The 23,464-nt window shown below is 40.6% G+C and overlaps 1 pseudogene; it reads left to right on the top strand.

Moving 5' to 3' along the window:
- The first annotated feature begins 482 nt into the window (after positions 1 to 482).
- On the top strand, positions 483 to 22,206 carry LOC117455592 (trafficking kinesin-binding protein 1-like; annotated as a pseudogene).
- Positions 22,207 to 23,464: the final 1,258 nt, after the last annotated feature.

Genomic DNA, 23,464 nt, shown 5'->3' with positions numbered 1-23,464 from the left:
TAAGGTCAAATAAAGCTGATACGTACAACATATAATTCAATCCGAATCATTTGAAGTTTTTTTTTTAATGAAAACTATTGTTAGAATTACAGTAGATTAGTAAGTGTGTAAATACTATGCTTTTAAAAAAAAAAAATCTGCCATACTATAATCCGATTTTTTTTTTAAACAATGTATATGTATGACTTTTACATGTGTTTTTGACAACTCAACTAGTTATGAGTGTTTGTGCCACACTACACTATGAGTGTTATGACACAAAACAATGTTACTTTTTAATCACACAATTATATGGCAAATTGTTTTTTTGCATATTACGTATTTTTTAATGCAATATTGAGAATCCCACAATTTAAAAAAATGTCCTCTTTGTTTATTTTTTGTGTGTTTTCAAAAATCTATCCTCTGATTAGGATTTTATTTTGAAGGCGGAGACCAGAAGTGTTACAGCTCTCCTCCTGTGTAGCTTCACGGTGAGCGAGGCTCCGGAGAGAGTGAGACACCAGAGCCAGAGACAGAGGGAGATGGTTGAAGGGAAGGGACAGTGGACCGGGTCAAGAACGACTTTGGAAACCAGCCTAAGGTGACCTTGATCCTGCAGAGCAGTGTTCAGAGTCCAGAGAAACCAATACAAATCACAGCGATCCGCACACACTGCTGACAGGACACATCTCCAATCATCAGTATCCGCTAATTCCCCCCTGAAGGATTACCAAACTCATCCCTTTTTGGATTTCTGATAAAGGAAACGCTTTGGATCAGTCCCTGCTGAGTGTGAGTATGTTTCTTCAGATTTGTAATGGCGATGTCATGCATCATAAGGTCAGCTGATCATGTTCTGACACACTTATTGTGTTACTGTAAGGACACAATTTAAAACAAACCATACAGACCACATCCGTGCTGACATATCCTGATGGAGATGAAGCCACGCCCTCAGACAGCATTCAAATAATATGTTTAAGCCACATGCGTGAATGAACCCTGGCCTATTTACAGGGATTCATCCAGCAGCACCATCAGCAGCATTAGCAGCTTGCAGCATTCACTGCAGGACAGTAGCATATTTTTTTACTACTAGAGGACACCAAATAAGCCTTAGATACGATATTTCTAAGATATATCTCAATAAATTGCTTTCATTTTGCATTATTTAACAGAAAAAAAACCTTTCAATGTACGTGTATCTCTCTTCACTGTTAGATGTCCAACTATGGTTAAGTAATTGTTTCCCTAACAATGAAAAAACACGAGATATTTCATCAATTCTAAAGTCCGTTGTGTCTAATCAATGTTTTTTGCTGAAGATACTTTCAATAGCGTTTAGATGCCAAGAGCTCATCTTTTTGTCCTTTTTTAGGACCTGAGAAAGATGGAGTTTTTCCAAGTTGACATATTATAGTTGAGTTGAATAAGGGCAGGGATTTAGGAGCGTTCAAAATGCATAATTTATAATCCCAAATCCGCATGTGCGTGTTGGCAGTTTTAAAACTGACAATCATCTGATATCCACAGATTATGTAAAACAGGCTCACTAAGAAGGTTCAGAGAGTACAACAGAGAGTAAAAAAACAGCTGCCGCAATGAGAAAGACGTCCCAAGGTGGTGATGCTGCTGAACAGAGAACAGAAGCATGTGCAAAAGCATCTGGTCATTATTCTATGATGGTGTGTCACGCATGTGCTTGAAGCATTTGATGTCAGGTGCACTCATCCATCTCCACCTGTCTTTCATCCTGTGCTAGTACAGAGACAGGAACCTATTCATGCTTGGCTACAGAGGACACACAAACACTCACACACACCTTTCTCTTTCGTCTCTATTTTTATTCCGCTCCGCATCGCTAGCTGTTTGATGTGACAGGCAGGTGAATTTCACGATCCGATGTGTGGTGTGTTTACTGACTGAAGTCTGCTGAACAGTCAGCCCTGCACAATCAAAACTGCAAGGTCGCTATGCACGAACACTTCTGCATCTACTTCAGATAGGGCACTTCAGAAGTAAAACTGTATTAGTCTGTGTTATGAGGAGGGCCTCCCTTTGAAACTGAGACTCAGGAGATTGCGCTGCAGGGATAGCTACTGATTCCAGAGTTATATTTAGGGGGGGCTCTATAATGCTCATTTCAGGCTTATATAATAATAATAATATATTTTATTTCTATAGCGCTTTTCTTGAACCCAAAGACGCTTTACATTTGGGAGGGAGGTGAGACAAACAAAACAAAAATAAAAACAAAGCCAAAAAGAAACAAAACAAAACAGAAAAGCAGTCAGGAGGAAGTTGATTGAGAGGGGGGGGGGGGGTGGCTTATGGATACAGAGTTGAAGAGGTGGGTTTTGAGGCGGGACTGGAACAGGGTGAGGGACTCAGACTCACAGAGGTATTGGGGGAGGGAGTTCCAGAGCTTCGGGGCTGCCACAGAGAAGGCTCTGTCCCCGAAGCTCCGGAGTTTGGCCTTGGGGATGGAAAGCAAACCGGCTGAGGTGGATCTGAGGGACCGGGGTGGTTGGTAGAGGATGAGGAGGTCAGTGAGGTAGGGGGGGGGCCAGATGGTGGAGGGCTATATGTATTGTGTGCTGACATGTGTCCATGCTTTAATGTTCAAACAAGTATCTATGTTTCTCATACTGCCTTTGCTGCACCTCTTTTCACCCTCTGTCTGAAACCAGAGCCCAGTCTGCTCTAATTGGTTAGCTGGCCCGCTCTGTTGTGATTGGTCAACCGCTTAGAGATGTCCGAACCCTCAGCCACCACATACAATGTGTTGGAGCGCAAGTGTTACATAGTGATGTCACTGTTATGGAAGGAAACAAAGGAATCCAATGAAGTTGTTTCAGGCAGGGGGGGAGTGTTATTGCTAATAATGGCAATAACAAAGCCAACAGAAACATTCTTTAGTAAACCAAATGCAAAATGCTCAAAATAATAGTAATTATCCTAAAATAAAGGACATAAATACATCGATATTAAGTTAATAGACATGTATAACATGTAACAGATGCTGTGAGCTGGTAAACATTATCAGGTATTTCAAACAAACTTGTCAAGCTATTTTACCAAAAAAATGGGGAATTATACCTTAATTTCAACAATGTATCAGCACTTATTCATAGTACCCATGTTAGCCTGCATTCTGGCTGCTTACACAGAAACCCCTCGCAGCAAAAAAGCCACTGTTCTGTGCTTTTACTTGTCGCTGAACTCCCATTAGTCCTAAACGTTCATGGATCAGTTAAGTAGTACACTCATGTTATCATGCTCCCATCAGGAGTTGCTCTTAAACCCCATGTGCCTTCTTTCATTTCCCGACAGATGAAGAGTGCTCTCTGTCTGCAGTGCATTGGCTGTGGTTCCTCAGCGAGGTGCAGACTCAGCACTTGAAGTTAAAGACTCTAGGAAAGAGAGAGGCGCTTTGATTAGTGTGGACTTTGTGTTTCAGCGACACCAATATGTATGTCTCTGTTAAAAACCTCTCTCCATCCCTCCTTCCTCCAGGTTTGATGTACCTCAGGTGGACCTGCTAGAGCTGCAGCTCCTGAGGCCCATGGCCCCTGTTTCTCTCCTCCAGTGAGAGGTGAGCCAAGCTGGCCTCCCCGGCCCCCTCCATGCCCCCGGCCCCCGACCTGGACCTCGACCCAGACCCCGATCCTGACGGGCTGCACCTACACGAGGAGCAGTATGTGAGCGAGGCCGAGGCCAGCCTGCTCCCCACGCAGCCAGAGCCCCCCGCCTGCAGGGACGCAGAGACCATCACAGGTGTGGTGTGTGTGTGTGTGTGTGTTCGAATGAGAGTGTGTGGTTTAGGAAACAGAGGCTTGATTTTTGCTTATATTATGGATTATGGAGTATCTGGAAAGACATTTTATACTATTTATGCTATACTATTATGTATTTTTCTGAGTTTTTCTTTTTCCTGCTAAAGTTTGATGTTTTTAATGACATACAAACCATGATTTTAAATAAGCATATTTGACAATTGTATTTTGTTAAAGGCATACTAAATAATGCAGCTTGAAGCAACATTTGTATTACCTAGATAGGACATTAAAGAGGCCTGCCTTCAGCACCAGGCAGCAGTATATTGAGGTCTGTCCCCCCTGTCCTCTCTGTGCAGATGTGTGTAACAGCACCGACCTGCCAGAGTTCGAGATCATCAGCCTGCTGGAGGAGCAGCTGCCGGTGTACCGGCTGAGGGCCGACACCGTCTACGGCTACGACCACGATGACTGGCTGCACACGCCGCTGGTCGCCCCGGACACCAGGATCGACCTGACCACCGAGCAGATCGAAGAGACCCTCAAATACTTCTGTGAGTCTTGACATCACCTTAACATATCTATTTGCTGTGCTGCCCGTGCTCCTGATGAAGTGAAGCTTTTAGTAGTAAAATCCAGGCGTTGGAAATGCAGAAAAGTAATAAATGACAGAACCTGGAGATTAAACCTGGTGGATTTTCATCTCTGGGGTTAATGGTGGAATATATGGCTTTAAAGTGAAGGATTAAACCACCTGGGTATTTAATCCTTTAATCGCTTCTTGGAAAAATGATCTACTTTAGGGATAGTTCACTTTTAATTTGAATGACCAAGAATGTAAGGGCATATGCTATTATACGTTTAACATTAAGTTAAATAAGGGCTATGGTAGGGTTACTATAATTATACAGTGATATTACTCCAGTTGCATCATCTTTCTTGTCATTACAGCTTGTTTTCAAGTTTCCACCCTCTACTTCTCCAAGGAAATGAGTTGCTTAGAAGTAATCTCACAGGCTTGTTAATGCCATACCTCCTTTCTATTTTTGGTTTAATTTTCATTCTTGTAAAACAGATAATGATTCTGCTTATTGGCTCAGGACGATCAATACATCCTCTGGTCATTTTGCGCTCTTCCTGCCATATAACCACTCTGCGTTATCCTTTGTCTCAGAGAGCAGATCACTCAGAGGCTTTCTCAAACAAACCGTTTTAAAAGGTTTGCCATTAATATTGATACGTGTTGTTTGTTTATTATTGTTGTTTATGTGTTCTGAATGCTTCTACAGCACTTAAGGATGAAGTTACAGGGTTTTTATATTTCAAAAAGGGGATTTTAAATGTGTCTCAATAGTGACAGTATACTTGGCTGATTTTCCAAGAGATTCGCAGGAAAATCAAATGTAAGCAAAATAGTAATACAAATACATAGTGCAGGTTTATTTGAATACACCTGATAATATACCCTCCCTCCACAAGGTGGTGCCATGCTTCATAGGAAAAACAATGTTGAGTACAGTATGTGCTCTGTGATTATTTTAAAGGGGCCCGGTTACGCTCACTTTCAGAGAAAAATCACAGGGATTTGATCCTTTACAGACCATTTAGTGTGTGTGTGTGTGTGTGTGTGTGTGTGTGTGTGTGTGTGTGTGTGTGTGTGTGTGTGTTCAAGGTTCAAGTTTCAAGGTTCAAGGTTCTTTATTGTCAAACTAACATAGCTACAGAGTAATTATGTCGTTGAAAATCTTAGGTCACAGGCTTCTCCAACAATGCAAGACAATAATACAGATAAGCAGACAATATTAAAACAATATTAAAATATACTATATTAAAAGTATGTGTGTGTGTGTGTGTGTGTGTGTGTGTGTGTGTGTGTGTGTGTGTGTGTGTGTGTGTGTGAGTGCCAGGGGTTTGTTATTGCATGAGGGTCACCATAGTAACAGTCACTGGAGGCAGATAGATGTACCAGAGCAGAAGAGAGAGGAGGCGAGGGGATGAAGGGAAAACAATTGTGGGAGTTTCTGTCTGCACTGCAACATCGCCATCTCTGATTGGCTGTTTCTCCCGTCCTTCATCCTCTCTAATTATACCCTTCTACTTCCGTTTCACCTCCAACTCAGTGGCTGTAGAGCACACTCACACACACACACACACACACACACACACACACACACACACACACACACACACACACACACACACACACACACACACACACACACACACACACACACACACACACACACACACACACACACACACACAGCACTTTCTCACATCTCCGCCTCCAATGCCTCCATGTGGGCGGAGGGTGGAGCAGCTGAGCAGCAGAGAAAGTAGGAAAGGACAGTGAATGCATCACCGCTTGTTGTTCCTCTTTCATTGTGGAGGTCAGGGAAGAGATGGACAACAAGAGCAGGATGGAGAGATTGTCCAGGGATAAATGCTGTGACTGGTACTATAAGGAGGAGCAGAAAGGTGAAGTACATGTCGAACATATGAGAAATTAGAGACAGGGTTAAGTAGATTGGTGAATGGCAGTGGTGTAATGTAAGTACATTTACTCAAGTACTGGACTTTAGTGGAAAGTGTAGTTATTTGTACTTTACTTGAGTATTTTCACATAATATAAGCTACTTTATTCTTTTACTTCATTACATTTCGTAGGCAAATGTTGTACTTTTTACTTCACTACATATATTGTATATATTTAGTTATTAGTTAAATTGCAGATTTTAGGTGTTTAGGTTATTAATACAAAATCTGCACTCATTATTTTATAAGATGATATAAAATAATAAATAATAAAATATATGATACCCAGTAGTGTAAAGTAAAAAGTCGTTCAAATAAACCTCACCTTTACCAAGTGCGAAATTGATAATAATTATTAATAATTATAATAATAATTAATAATCTTTGGTGCTTAAAATGGCTATTTTTGCATAAAGAGTACTTTTACTTTTGGTACTTGAAGTATTTTTGTAATGCTTTTTTACTTTTACTTAAGTACAACTTTGAATGCAGTACTTTGAATGAGTATATTTACAGTGTAGTAATGCTTTGACTTAAATTCAACAACAATCTGAGTACTTCTGGTGAATGGTGGCATTTGATGTTATTTCTAGTACTTTGATTTCATTTGAATGCACAGAAGACTGAAGTACAAGATGTCCGATAAAGTTAGTTTGAAGACGGAAACAAATTAGATTAAAACATTTGATTATTTCAGGATTTTCCGGATCTTTAGCAACAAATAAAACACCATTTAGTAACAGTTTTGTGTATTCCTGCTTAACTTACACTGCAGCTCGTCTCTTCGTTTCTCTTCTTCTCATTAAGAGGAATCTTCCTGAAGCCTACTGACTTTGAATTTGCTCTGTTTTGACACATCAGCCCTCGAGCGCACACACATATCCCTACAGTCCGCTAATGTGCCTGACTGAGACAGAGTAGATCGTTTTTGAACATTCAATAAACTCATTTGTGCTTTAATAAAACGACAATTACATGTTTTTGCTCTGGTTGTAATACTAACAGGAGGACTCAGAAGCGTCACAGTATATTCAATAACTTTGTCAACGCATGTCATTGATTTCAGCTCTGAAGTCGATAAGAGCTCAGAGGCAAATCCTCTGCCCTGCTCTCTCATACATAACGTCAATGGTGATGGAGATGTTACATCCTGACCATGACCCCCTCCCTACCTCTGAAAGGATGACTATATATTTATGTTTTATGTAATGTGTTTGCATGCCATTGTCCATGCCCCCCACACCAGAAGAAATAACATGAAAGGTGATATCAACACAAATGTCCCACTTTTTTTACCCAGAAACAAAGCATGACTTTGACATTTGACAATCAGTGGCCATTTTAAAAAGGGGCAATGATTACATTTAACAGTTTATAATAAAATGTAAGTTTATATAATTCAATATATAATGAAAGAAGTAAATTCAATAAATAAAATATGTCAATGTTACAAAGACAAACGTGGAAAAAATGCAGGCATTAATCGATACAAAGAGAGGTTGGTAGGGATAATACAACATTTGACATTTTCTTTTTATAAGAAAAGAAAATCTACTGATTAGAGATTGTGATAAAATATGGTAACTGTATTTATAAATATCTGTCTATATTTCCTTCTGGTCGTCTACTTTTTGGGGCAGGAAGTGACGCTTAATGTATAGCGAACACTGCCCATTTAAATTATATTTGTTCAACTATAATGAGGGTAATTTCTACTTTTCTGTCAGTCTTCAGAATTTGGGAGGATTAAGTATAGTATATTATAGATTAGATTAGATTAGAATCTTTAATGACCACACAGCCAGGCTGGTGGAATTCGTGTTCAGTTCAGAGTATTACAGCTTGTTCCATACAGTTCAACATACAATAAACAGACAATAAAAAGTACAACACACAGCACAGGGCAAAGACATATCATAACATAAAGTTCAAGGTGTGGTGGATTGTTATTGTTCATTGGAGTTATTTAGAGTCCATTTAGTGTCCGTATTGCAAAGGGGAAGAAGCTGTTTTTGAAGCGAGCGGTTTTGGCGGACAGTGATCTATAAGTAAATTATATAAGAGATTTTTGGAAGAATTCCTCACTTATATTTCTGCAGTTTTGAGTGTTATTCTGACCATTTATCTCTCTAACTTTTTGTCTTTTCCACAGTACTATGTGCAGACAGAGTGGGCCAGATGACGAAGACCTACAATGACATCGATGCTGTCACACGTCTGTTGGAGGAGGTGAGACGGCCTGTTATTGCACAATTTATAAGTGTAATTCAAAGCTGCCCCGGGGATTTATAATAAGCCTAAACAACGGAGAGGTTTTGCACCGTAGTTTACCCAAATTGTATAAACAGTTGTAGATAACTGTGATCGAGTAATATGCAAAATACAGAAAGCAGAGAGTTAATTCTGCTCTAAAAGTACCAACAGTGGCTGACTCTCCAGCCCCACAGGACACTAACAAGAACAAATGTAGTTTCATAATGTTGTATTGCAGGACTTTGGGGTGTTGATGCTATAATAACGATGTATCTTCAACCAACAGAAAGAGAGAGACTTGGAGCTGGCTGCAAGAATCGGTCAATCGCTTCTTAAGAAAAACAGAACTCTGACCGAGCAGAATGACTATCTGGAGGAGCGAGTGGGACAAATCACAGAAGAGGTCTGCTCACACACACACACACACACACACACACACACACACACACACACACACACACACACACACACACACACACACACACACACACACACACACACACACACACACACACACACACACACACACACACACACACACACACACACACACACACACACACACACACACACACACACACACACACACACACACTACTACTCACTTGTATTTATGAGTGTATGGTGGGTGGTGAGGCCCAAGTTTCAAAAAGCAATCACTGAAGTAAGGCACTTTTTTTGAAGTGTACGCTATATTTTGAAAAAATTTCACACTGCATTCATTCAGCCCTTTTCGACCTGATTTCTGATCTGTTGCTGGTCTGTGTTGGTTGGTGTTATTGTGTGTCTTTGTTGTTTTTAGTGTTTTGTATCAACCAAATGTTCACTATTATACATGACATGTTATTATACACTATACATTATACTATTATACAAACTATTGAAACCATTGAGGCAGCGTAGATCAGTAAATACCTTGCAAGCCAAAATCACTTTTTTTGTCCAAAATATCTGTTGGCTTTGAAAAGAACATATTAATTTAACAGCTTCAGTTACTTGTCTAAAAGGGCAGGAAATATAGGACACACATAAACTGATATTTTTATTTTTAATTTTAGCCCCTTTTTTTATTTGCTCAAATGTGTTTTTTGATTGCTGACTTCTATTTCACATCTGAACTACTGTATCTCTTTAAGAAGAACAATGATTTTGATGTGAGATTACATATGAAATACAGTAAGATGAACCCACAGCACATGCATGCATGAATACACAACATTAAAGTAAGATAGAGTTGGGAGGTGGGAATTAGTGGAGTACAAATACTTCATTACTGTACTTAAGTACATTTTTCTGGTATCAGTACTTTACTCCACGACTTTTTACTTTTACTTCTTACATTTTTAACACAAATACCTGTACTTTCTACTTCTTACATTTTTAACACAAATACCTGTACTTTCTACTTCTTACATGTTGAACACTAATACCTGTACTTTCTACTTCTTACATTTCCCAAACAGCTGGTTCCTTTAGTTTGAATGTGTGGCGTGATCATTATTCTTTAGAGTCATTGCGTGCCTATTGATTTGAACACGATCCGTGTATCCATCACTTCCTGGTCTTCTCTAAAGAAGAGGGACCAATGGAAACGTTGTCATGTTGCCGTTGTTCAGCATGGAAACATTCATTAGCTAGCAATGACATTATTGTTCTATTAATATAAAGGGAGGTCAGGTACTCTTTAAAACAGCTGGTAGTTATGGGTACTTTTTACTTAAGTACATTTAGAAGCCCATACTTCTTTACTTTTACTTGAGTAAAGAAGTTTATTCAGTACTTCAACTTTTACCAGAGTATTTTTAAACACGAGTATCTGTATTTCTACCTGAGTAAAGGATGTGTTTACTTTTGCCCTCTCTGGAGATATACTCGAGTGTTGAACATTATGGCTCCTCTCCAGGTGGCTCAGCTGCACCATGAGCTGAACCTGAAGGACGAGCTGCTGCAGTTTTACACCAACTCCGTCGAGGAGAGCGAGGACGAGTCCAGCAGCTCCCCAACGTTAGCACCCTTTCTTTAATACTTTCTTTTATTCCTCCCATCTGTCAATACTAGCGATGTGAACGTGTAAGTCTAATATTTACTCTTCTGTCCAAAGGGGTAAAAGAAGTAAAGTGGAAATCGCTCCGGGGGGCACGCTGCAGAGGAAACTCAAAGAGCTGGAAGAGGAGAACCTCTCTCTGCGCTCAGAGGTATCTCCACACATCAACACAGTTTTAAGAAATATGGGATTTTAGAGAGTACCTAATATGTATTTGCACACAGGCAAACCATCTGAAATCGGAGACAGAAATATATGAAGAAAAGGAGCAGCAGCTTGTCAACGACTGTGTGAAAGAGCTCCGTGAGTGTTGACTCTTTATCTGACTTTTCTCTTTTTATCTGGATTATTCCTGTTCGTTTTTTTACAAATCGGGCTCGATCTTACATTGTTATACGATATAATGGAGCTAGATATTTTTAAAGTCACTTATATGAAGTTATTGATCATTTTACAGATTATGAAAATGTGTTTTTATGACAATCAACGCTTGAATCCTCATTTATCGTCCTATCTCTAGTGTCGAAACTTCACTGGATTCTTAAATGTTTTATGTGAGAGACTGCGGGTGGAAATGAGCTCAAAGCGAAATCTGGCACTGTCACGCTTGACACATCGTAATGTCTTAAGTGGTCATTACTGTGCATTGTCCCTGCCAAATAAACGATTCAATAAATAAATAAATGATCTCGTGTTATGCCCTACAGGGATGTCCAGTCTCCAAATCAACACCATAGCGGAGGAGTTGGCTCGTAAGACTGAAGACGCTTCCCGCCAACAGGAAGATATCACACACCTGCTCTCTCAGCTAGTAGACCTGCAAAAGAAAACCAAAACTGTGAGTACTCTATCAAGATTTCATATAAAACCATGGAGGGGGATACACAAAACTTTAAGAGAGTAGCTAAATCCGTCAAAAAATATGGAAGCCATTAGTCAAAGCATACTGTATAAAGGTTCATCATTAATGTATCTGATCATCGTGGTAGTCGCATATAATTTTTACGATGATTATACGGTATGATGTTTTTATGCACCTTATTCTACCTCATACCGGGTGGAGTAGTGCGTTGGTGTTGGGATCAGGGGGGCACAGGTTCAAACCCCACTGCAGTCAGCATGTCGTTGTGTCCCTGGGCAAGACACCCCAAATTGCTCCCGTGGGTATTGGCCACAGTATTGACTATGTAAGTCACTTTGGATAAAAGCGTCTAACAAGTGACATGTAACGTAATGTAATATCTAGTTTTGTAATTATCAACTGCACTGATAAATACATGTGCAATAACTTACTTATTGACTTGTTTGCATTTTTTACTGCCTTGACCGTATTGTATGTGTATGGTAATGTTGTTGTTTTTTAAGCGTACTGTTGAATGTATCATAGCTCCAATTTATAGCCACTTTATATATTATATATTAAAAGTTTTAGCTTGTATTGTCAAAATCATACTTATACTGTCTGGTATGTGTGATTTCACCATCGGGAAAGCTTGAAATGTTGCTGTACTCTGTGTAGTGACAATAAAGGAATCTGATCTATTCTAATCTAATCTAATATGATGGTTATTTATCTTATTTACACCTGCCTGTGTGTTTCTAGTTTGCGGTGGAGAATGAGGAGCTTTCCCAACACCTGGTGGCAGCTAAAGATGCCCAAAGGCAGCTCACACTGGAGGTAACTTCCACACAAATACAATTCCTCGCTTGCCAAGGTCAAACAACACAAATTGACATCAATAAGATAATTTGAACGTCTGCTGCCAACAGCTCCAGGAGTTGGATGAGAAGTACCTGGAGTGTATCGAGATGCTCCATGAAGCTCAGGAGGAGCTGAAGAACCTGAGGAACAGGAACTTCCCTGCAGGAACGCCTCGCCGCTGCCATCCTCTGGGACTCTACCCGATGGTGAGCGAGTGTGTGTGTGTGTGTGTGTGTGTGTGTGTGTGTGTGTGTGTGTGTGTGTGTGTGTGTGTGTGTGTGTGTGTGTGTGTGTGTGTGTGTGTGTGTGCAGGTGTGTCCATGATTATTGTCCAATTGTTTTCACGGGGACTGTTTGTGTTTCAGGATTCTCTGGCAGCAGAGATCGAGGGAACGATGAGGAAGGAGTTGAGTATGGATTTCCCCGAGTGCGAGGAACAGAAGTACGTATGGACTCATGCTGCATTCATGAGCTCCTCAGATGGTTCCATTTGTTATTTTATTTTATTCATCGTGAACTTGGTATGGACAACTGCAACATACATACATAGACATAGGCAATTTGATCTGCTATCATCGTGTGTATAGCTAATGCTAGTTTGCAACAGCTGTCACTAACTAAAAGGAGTTTTATGAAGCAAGAAGATTTCAATAGTGACGTTTTACAGAATAGATTGCGATCCAATCACAAACACATTTTGAACATTACATTTAAAAGCCAGATCTGAGCACAGGGTCCTTGCTGAATTAACCAGGGTTTGGGAGCTCTCTTAAAAGTGGTGAAGAATTCAAGCCTTTTTCAGGATGTTTAACTTTTCAAAAATATGTTTTGGAGTATTACAATTGCAATTTAAACAATCTGTGGGTAATCTGCTGCTGCTCTGTAACATCTGGATGTATTTTAGACAAAACAAGCTTTGCATAAATATAATTAGGAAGTCATGTGTGTTTATGAGCTTTAAGCTGTAATATGGGAACAACATGCACGCCTCAAAGAAGATGTGTTGTATTACATTGCACAGAGTGTTTAAACAACATGTTGGGAGCTGTTAATATTGTTTATATTAGTGATTGTGTCTCACTCCTGTTGCTGCATCAGAATATTCCCTAAAACCACTCAAATATTGCCTAACCTGGCTTGTTTTCGGGGTTAATGCTAATACAATGAATATCTAACTAATACAAGTCTCTCTACATGGACAGAAACGTACAGTCACAGCTTGATAAGACAAAATCAAACATATGAGCACAAACTGTATATGCTTTACATGAGTTAATTAAACGTTTCTTTGCATTTGCAGAACATTTACCATTTTTGTTTTGCGTAATATGAGGTCAACTCAACTACCAAAGTGTTCACTGATTTCTTAGTTGTTGTACCGACTTCAAGGGGTTTTAATGTACATTTTCCCATTGGCGAAGTCATTTCTGGGGGTTATTTTCACATGAGTGCAGCCTAAGAGTAAAAGCTTGCCACACATACACACCCTAACCCTTCACTAAATGCATGCCACACTCGTTTCCTACCGGAGCATTTTCAGCTGTAGACTGAGACCACCGAAGACCACCACGGAGCCTCACAGGAGGTCTTTCCTCCCAGTGGCCATCAAGCTCTATAACAGTGGAGGGAACTGAGAACTTCCACACCAACACTATGTGTAATATAAATACCATTACCATCATTACAAAACACTCTGCTATAACATGTGCAATATCATTATTATTAATAATGTTCTATAATAACCGTGCAATTACGTAGCTGCCACTACGTTTTTTTGCACTACTAAATACTGTTAATATTTACATTAATTATGTGACCGTCTGTTGTTTCCTGTAGATATGTAATTGCTCTTTTTACTGCACTGTTAGGGTACATTTTTATTATTATGCTGCTGTGTTTATTGTATCTTTGTAACTCTGGCACAACAATTTACTTCTGGATAAATAAAGTCTTATCTTATCTTACTGTATCTTAATGCCCCCAGTATTGGCTAATTCTCCACACATCATGTTTTTTATATATTTGTATCTGAGACCCATAATATATGCCTAAGAATAGCTTGGTAGGAGACCTTTAATGTACATATTCCCATTGGAAATATATCACATGAATGCAGCATAAGAGTAAAAGCTTGCACACATTCAAACGCCAACGCTTCACTAAATGCACCCATTGGCTAATTCTCGTGTGTTGGGTTGTGCTCAGAGTCCACCGGAGGCGTGTGTTTGAGACGGTGAAGAACGTGAACCAGACGGTCCGTCAGCGCTCTCTGACTCCGACCAGCAACATCCCGGGGTCCAACCAGTCTCTGTCGGCCCGCACGTCTCCACAGTCCAGCGGCCTCTCCACGCCGTACAGCAGCATGTACGGAGGAGACGTCAGCGGAGACAGCGTTGCCCTCGACAACCGAATGCAGAGCATCCTGATGGAGAAGGCAGCCAATCAGGACAGGTGAGGGGGAGCAGGGCTCATAAATTAGAGGAAATAGATTTTGAGGACATTTAGACATCGGCATCAACAAAATGGGGAGTTGTTCATTTATGTAATGCATAAGAGGCAAGAGGGAATGTTTTATTTACTATGTCTGACCTTGTTTGTTTACTGTTCTGTGTTTTAGAAAAGGAATTTAGAAAAAGTGGCCGATGTTGGTTTTCAGTTCTTTAAGATTATTTTTATATCTGAGCAACAAATGAACTTTTCTTTTTTTGCCAGGTTAAAAAACAAGACGTGCAATCACATTTTTCTAGGTTTCTTTTTGTTGTTGTTGTTGTAAATATAGTTGAAAAAACTTTTCTTTGTCTTTCTTTGTAATACTCATTTCAAGCCACAAGAGTCTGAGTGCATTTGAATTCAAAAGACAAGATGAATGCATTTTGTCCAATTCAAAACATGGGTTAGTAGTGCAAATGAGTTACAACAAGAACAACACTTTTAAAAATGGTCGTCACTAACCAAAAATATTCACCTGTTTCCCTGACTTTCCTCTCAGGGATCCTTAAGATGGGGATTGAGGATTATTCAAATGTTGGTTCACTCAGACAACTCACTTACTGTATAGCCGATACGCATCCCACGTATAGCAGGATGTGTTTGGTTGGTTGTATGAGACTTATATCCACGTGTGTATGCATATTTTGTGCCCGAGTTGAATGCATGAACTTGCTCGCAGACTCTGCTCCATTTGTGGAAAACTAGATGTGCCTCAACAGAATGACACATGAAATGTATCCTCATTAATTGATTGATTAGATTACTTTATTGTCATTACATAATGCAAGCAGAGTGTAACGTAATTAGGAGGGTCTAACCAGAGTGCAAACAGTCAGTTATATACACTTCAATCAGCAGTCTGAACAAAATAAATGATACAAATAAAGGTAAATAGACGTAAAATGTATAAATAAGAATAAATACACTGAGCGTAAATACAGTATAAGGATCAATGCGCTTCAGCACAGCACACAACAACACTAGTCAGTGTGGGACAGCGTGGAGTTCATTGACAGCAGTCTGACTGCTGAAGGGAAGAAGCTGTGTGTGGCCCTGTTGGTTCTACCCGGGAGGCTGCGGTAGCGTGTCCCAGAGCGAGTGCCACGTACAGTAGGGGGATAAACAATGCATGGTTGGGCTGGGAAGAGTCTCTAATGATGTAATTGAGTAACATTGGTTTCTGTTTCTCTCTGGCAGCAGGTCAGAGGGTCGAGAGAAGAAGGCAGCCGGAGCGGAGGACCTTCGTCTCGCCCTGCGCCGCCTTTCTCTGCGTCGACAAAACAACCTGAGCGAGAGGCGCTTCTTTGAAGAGGAGAGGGTTCGGAAACGAGGAGGAAACGAAGGTCTACACGACGCCATGGGCCAGGAGAGTGGGATGACCCCCTCGGAAAGCATCATGTCCCTCGGGAACCTCCACCTTTGGGCCTCTCGGGGGCCCTACCTCCCCGACAAACTCCAGATCGTCAAACCGCTCGAAGGTGAGGGAGAGAGGGAGAATCAGCCGAGCTGCAAGGCGGGGAGGAAGCGGGAAGGAGACAAACAGAAAGTGATCGGGACAAAGAAAGGCAGCAAGAGAAGTTTGGGGACGGAGGGGGAGAGGGAGAGAGGTTGGGGGTGGGTCAGGAAGACCAGAGCTGGGATAGAGAGGGACAGAGGGAGGAGGTGGGCTAAAGACCGAGCCGGCAGCAGGAAGGGGAAGGCAGCGAAGGAGAGGCCTCTGCCGCTCATGCTCTTCAACTCTTTCTGGTCTCTGATGCACCGTCACAAGTCCGGCAGCTTCGCGTCTCCACACAGTTACTACAAAGACACGCAGCCCAGGGGGTGGCTGTAGACACACACACACACACACACACACACACACACACACACACACACACACACACACACACACACATACATACATACATACATACATACATACATACATACATACATATCACAATCATTGGAGGAATATAACTACGTTTTTGTACTCACGTCTTGAACTGAAGTACTATTTCACATACTTGTACTTTACTGGTTATTGCCATTTTAAGCTGCTTTATACTTCTATTTCACTACATTCTAGAGACAAATACAGCATTTTTCATTACATTTGTTCAACACTTATAGGTACTATTTATTTTTCCACGTATAAACAGACATAATATGCTTTATGATATGAAGCAGTTTTTAAACTACTAATCTACCCATTATTAAAAAATAAAAATGTATTGCCTCCACATTGACCAATTACAATACATTAAAATAATATGACAAGTATTTCACTTCTATGAATTTGGACCCCTGCCCCTCTAACATCCTCTGCACGCGCAATTGGGTATACGTCAATATGTTTTTATGTTTAACCCTTCGGTTCGATCACATGTAAATATTTGGGAAAATTAATTGAAAACTATTTTCCACATTGCACCCATATTTCACCCTTCTTTTACCCATGTTACACTGTTATTACACTGTTATTACACTGTTATTACACTGTTATTACAACCATGTTACACTGTTATTAGACCTAAACTACATTTGTATTTGACCCATATTGCACCCATGTAACACCAGTATTACATTGCACACGTAGCCTATGAAATGACTGTATCCCCGCAGGATACTATAACAATTTAAGGGTTTTAAACTGACTTTAGTATTAAGGTACACTTTTTGCTTCATTCTGTAGAGTGCCATATGTAACATCTTTGAAAAGCCCAAAGTGTAACGCTCAAGTTTAAATCCAGAGTCACAGCAGCGTTTTATTATCCCCGTGTGATTCAGTCTGTTTGCCTTTGCTGCCCTCTGCTGGTAATAATTCAAACTTAATTTTATAAGCATACTCTCTACTGTTAACCGAGCAAACAATCCATCATACATGTATTTCAACTTTGTCGTTTGCTTCTGTTTACATCCATTTGTTATTTGTGTTCACATCATCCCATTTATTCTTTATGTATTTCTCTTTCTTTGTGTTTCTTTTCCATTTAATATTTATTACAACTTCCTTTGCTCATTCTGTCACTGCTTCCTCTCTCTGTTTCAAATTCACATGGCTGACCAATAAAAACCTTCTCTCATCTCATTTCTCCTCCATTTCATTTACATTTTATTCCTCTCCTCTTCATCATATTTTAGTTTTCTTACCATCTTTGTTTGTCATCCTGATCGATAACAGTTGTCTTCATTGATACGCTTATTATAAAAAGGTAACGTTTCTTAATAGCAGAAAATGTATACCTTTATTCGATATGTGTCATGAATATAATACGCAGTCTCTCTCAAAAAGCCCTTATCCTAGTGCTTATTGTGATATGTTTGCGATATCTACTTTATAACAGCAGAATAGTGATCAATTAGTCCTTGCACCAATATCACAAAACACATTTTATTTGCATATTGACTGGTTAATGTGCCATTTCATTTGTGTTTTAGGACAGCTGTATTCATCTGCCTGTGTTGTTTTGTGTTTATCTGTTGTAACTTTGTTCATGCTTTCCTCTTGTTCAGGTCGCTCTTGAAAAAGAGAGTTTAATCTCAATGAGACTTTTACCTGGTTAAATAAAGGATATATATTTATTTTTCACACACTCATTATATATATACTTAATCCTATAGGCTGCAGTAAGGTATTGTGACTTTTCATTATATCAATAGTATTGACGGTAAAATAATTGCACATCAAGTATTAAAGGGGCCCTATTATTCAGTTTCCTATTTCTATTTTGTGAAGTTTTTGATAAGTCATTTATTGTGTGTGTGTGTGTGTGTGTGTGTGTGTGTGTGTGTGTGTGTGTGTGTGTGTGTGTGTGTGTGTGTGTGTGTGTGTGTGTGTGTGTGTGTGTGTGTGAAGACATTGCGAACATACAGCTGTGTTTGTGTCTCTCCTCCAGGCTCGGCCACGCTGCACCACTGGCAGCAGTTAGCGCAGCCTCACCTCGGGGTGATCCTGGACGCCCGGCCGGGGGTCGTGCCGAAGGGATACAGACCCCTGGAGCTGGAGCTTGAGCAGGTCTGTGTGTGTGTGTGTGTGTGTGTGTGTGTCATATACAGTATTCATGACTTAATATCTTGCATGCATGCCTCTGTATTGATTTCCTCTCTGTGCCCTGCTGTGCATCTACAGGTTTATCCGTGGGGGGGTTTGAGGAGGAAGAGCCAGGAGAGCAGTACTTCCAGAATCTTCCCACCTCCTCCGCCTCTGCCTCGCCCGCCGTGCCTCCCACCTCCACCTCCATCACCGCGGTCACCAGCATCGGGCAGCCTCCCACCCCCATCCTCACTCCACCTTCACCCCCCTCCCCATCACCGTCTCCACATCTCAGCAACTTGGATGCCTTGGGTGAGGACATACTGGATATTTATCACATGCAATATCATGGGCTTTAAGATGGGTCTTTTTCTTTTTGAAGGCTTTGTTGTTAATGCAAAGTACCCACAGTGTTGTTAATGGTGAGGAAAATCCTAAATCCCAGACTACCAGCGATTCAATATAAATATATATATAAGACATAAAACATTAAAACAAATTTAAAAAACAATATCAATTGTGCAAGAAGAAACAGAGTAGAAATAAAACAGTAAAAGACCAATGTGCAAGTAATGTAGGAGAAAATGAACTATATACATGTAAAGATATTTATATTTATAGAAGTTTGTGCAACAGTGTTTTTCAACCTTTTTTGAGCCGCAGTACATTTTCTACATGAAAATCCCACGGCACTGCAAAAACCAAATGAGTTACTAAATGACCCATCGTAGCATAATGCAGCATTTATATATTGATTATTTAATGACAAGTCTCTCAATTTGGCTACGAGTTCAGCTCCTAAGTAGCTAGATTTTAAAGCTCTGTCTTTGTGTTTTTTCAGTAACAGTAACCTGAACGCAGGCGAACCAAATAGTCCGTGTTCTTGTTTTGAAGTGACAGGTGTTTCGTTTGGAGATGACGTTTAAGCTAGCTTGGCACTGTGACACTGTTGGATTTTATTTGGAGCAACTAAATAATTGTATTTTTTGACCAATTAAGTTAATTTGGACAGTTTCCCACGGCACACAGTGGTTGAAAATCACTTTTAGAAGAGACTAAGTAAATGCAGGAGCCTACATGTAAATAGAATAAGATGAACAGAATGTAAAATGAAATACTGTACAGTGAATTTAAAATACTACTGTCTGTGTCTGTGTGATTTGCAGCTGCATACTACCCAGGTAAATGCATGGCCCACACCAGCTCCACCTACACCTTCACTACCTGTCGGATCCTCCACCCGACGGATGAGCTGACCCGGGTCACACCCAGGTAAGAAACAGAAGTAATGTTTTTATAAGAGCTGTCAAGTATTTGCCTAGAATGCAAACTCTCCTCTGTTTTGAGCTTTTAAAAAGCAACCAAAATGTGTTTTATATTACATTTCATATATAGTAATAAACAGTTTAATTATATAATGCATCTTATGTGTAAATGTTCCTCAGAGCGCTAAGTGTGCACTCAGTCTGAATTGGACTTTATCCAACAGGACAAATAAATATCTGAACCACAGTCACTTAGATAGGATCGTAAACAAGTAACACTATTCACTTCTTCAATACAGTAAGGTGCGAAATAATACATGCAGGTGCTTGTGGTTCGAAGACACAACATCCCAAATGTGGGGGTACAATGATGAGATATAATAAAGGTGGAACTTATATTGCTCAAATCAGCAAGAAGTATCCTTTCTTAATGTTTCCAAATCTCTTTGTTTGCTTTACTTCCAGTCTGAACCCTGTTCCCTCGTCGTCCTCCTGTGTGATGACCAGCTGTCTGTTGGGGACCCCTGCTGTGACGCCCTGCACCCCCCGCAGGCTCAGCCTCATGCCGTCCGAATCCTCCACCAACCTCAGGCACGGTTTAAAAACAGCTGTTTTCTTAAAATATATGTTTTCTTGTTGCTACTGTAAAAAACAAAACTGTATTTGCTTTGTTCATGATGGATTGTAAATTCAAGAAACTTAAAGTACATTTTTAAAATCACTTTACTGCATATCACAATTAGTTTTGTCTTAGTTTCCAAGACAAGACTTGTTTTTGTAAAAAAAACTGCACTAATGTATAAATAACTAATCAAAATGTATTTTCTCTGAACCGTTTAATTAGTTTTACCCTGTATATGATGAAGTCTCTGAGTACCTTTTTTAAATGTACAAACTTTAGTAAATAAAATGCCTTTTTTTATTTAACTTTTTTCTCAATAATTCAGCACCTAACAGTCAGTAATATTAACTCTCATTTGTCTGTGCAGAGATGCGACGCGCACCACCAGCACCTCCCTGGGGCTGGTGCGCCTCCTGCAGGAGCGAGGGATCTCAGCAGCCATGTATCACCAGAGCCAGGGCCTGGAGTACGGCCAGGGCAACGGGGGGGTCCTATTCAGCACCTCCATCACCCCTAACAGAGCCCCCAACCCCGACCCCCTGCGCCCCTCCACGCTTCCAAACTCCCCCACGGGACCGGGAGCTTCAGCCGCGCCGACGTCCGCTGGCTTCGACTTCAAAAGCCCTTCCTACGACAACTTCCTCACCTCCAGACCGGCCCGCTCCATCCTGAAGGAGGTGACAGGGAGGATGAGGGGCCGGCAGAGAGGAAGGGACTGCGAGAGCCAGACGGACGTTAGCGTGACCGCACACAACCTCAACCTGCTGGACAAAGTGAAGAGGTTGGGTGTGGCCGGAGCTCCAGGGGGGAGAACCATGAGTCCCGGGCCCATCCTGGGGCCTCTGGGCGGGCTGCGGCGGTCCGGCTCCCCATTTGGACCCGATGGGATGAGGAGGAATCCAGCCATGGTGGGGGCCGGCATGGCTATGAAAGGCCCAGGACCTCAGGAGTAGTCTGGACTGCTGCTGGGCTTTAGGGTGGCTGGAAACTGACTGACAATGACTGACACTGTTCATATTGTTCGGCAACAAAAACAGTTTTTAATCACTTCTGGTTCCACACTGACACTTTCCACTCTTAAAACGCTTTAAGGTGGTGGCCCATGCTTTAATTAAAAGCAAAAAACCAAAATTCCCCAAACAATATTATTGCAAAAAAAAATAGTTTTATCCCAGAAACGACTCGGATATCTGTACATTTGGACACAGATATATACAATGTGGGCATATGAATTAATTTTATGAAGCCAAATGTTATGTAATTGGGTGAAATGACCCTTCAAAATCAGATTTTTATTGAGATATCTCCAAATGCTTTCAGCTCACATCCCTGCTTTGGATACTGACTCTGCTGGCTAGATGTAGTACTCCCACTCTCGCCTTTTTTCTGAAACACATCCACAAAGTCCTACACATGACACACACACACACACACACACACACACACACACACACACACACACACACACACACACACACACACACACACACACACACACACACAACACACACACACACACACACACACACACACACACACACACACACACACACACACACACACACACACACACACACACACACACACACACACACACACACACACACACACACTGAGGTGCACTCTGTTAAATGTGCCATCACACCAGTTGGCTCGTTGTCATCTCTGTAGCACTAAACCATGCCTTTCTTGTTCTCTACTGTTGGATTGAGATCAATCATTTATAAATGATTCAAAACTTTACACCAACACTCATGAAAATATGTCACATGTACCCTTATTCTTTCCAGTGGTGGACTGTATCTAAGAACATTTACTCAACTACTGTAATTAAGTACTAATTTGAGGTACCTTGACTTTACTTGCATTTTAGTTTTTTGCCACCGACATCTTATGACTCGTCACTTTACTTTTAAGTTAAGAATTTTACGTACGGAACATATGAAGAACAAAATATTGAACAACATATCGTATTACCTGAAACAATTAGTGGGTTGACAAAAAAAACAACTGGCTAATTCAGATCAGTCATTTTATGCTTAAATACATTTAATGGTTCTGGCTTCGCAAATTTGAAGAGTTGCTGCTTTTCCTTTTAATTATTTTACATTTATTTTTGATTCGGAGATCTTCTGCAATTACACTTTTACATTTTCCTGCTTTTATTTAAAGAGGTCCTATTATGCTTTTTGGGGATTTCCCTTTCCTGTAGTGTGTTATATAGGTTTGTGTGCATGTAAATGGTCTGCAAAGGCTCAAATCCCTGCGTTCCCTCCAGAGGAACCCCACCCCCCTCCTGAAACACCTCCATGAGACTCCTCAATTTACTTCTGGGAGATAGTGACATCACTATGTAACACTTGCACTTCTATTGGCTAGCACTCCAACACATTGCATGTGATAGGTTAGGGGCTTGGGACATCTCTAAGCGGTTGACCAATCACAACAGAGCCAACCAGCTAACCAATCAGAGCAGACTGGGCTCTGGTTTCAGACAGAGGGTGGAAAGAGGTGTGAGAATGAGAAAAATAAAGACCTTTTTGAACATTTAAGCATGTCACAGTCGAGACACAAAATACAAATATGAACCTGAAAATGAGCAGAATAGGACCCCTTTAAATACTTAAGTACCATTTTTAAGTGTAGTATTGGTACCCTTACTTGAGTGAAGGATCTGGATACTTGTTGCCACCACTGGCTCTATTCCCTTTCCTCCTAAATCCCTTCTGAAGTGATTAAGCGTCAGTCTGACAAGTCACTTTCAACCAATCGTTAAATAG

The sequence above is a fragment of the Pseudochaenichthys georgianus genome, chromosome 11 (genome assembly GCF_902827115.2).
Source record: "Pseudochaenichthys georgianus chromosome 11, fPseGeo1.2, whole genome shotgun sequence".
Taxonomy (NCBI): Eukaryota; Metazoa; Chordata; class Actinopteri; order Perciformes; family Channichthyidae; genus Pseudochaenichthys; species Pseudochaenichthys georgianus.
The sequence above is the reverse complement of the archived record's forward strand: the minus strand, read 5'-3'. Positions and strand labels throughout refer to the sequence as shown.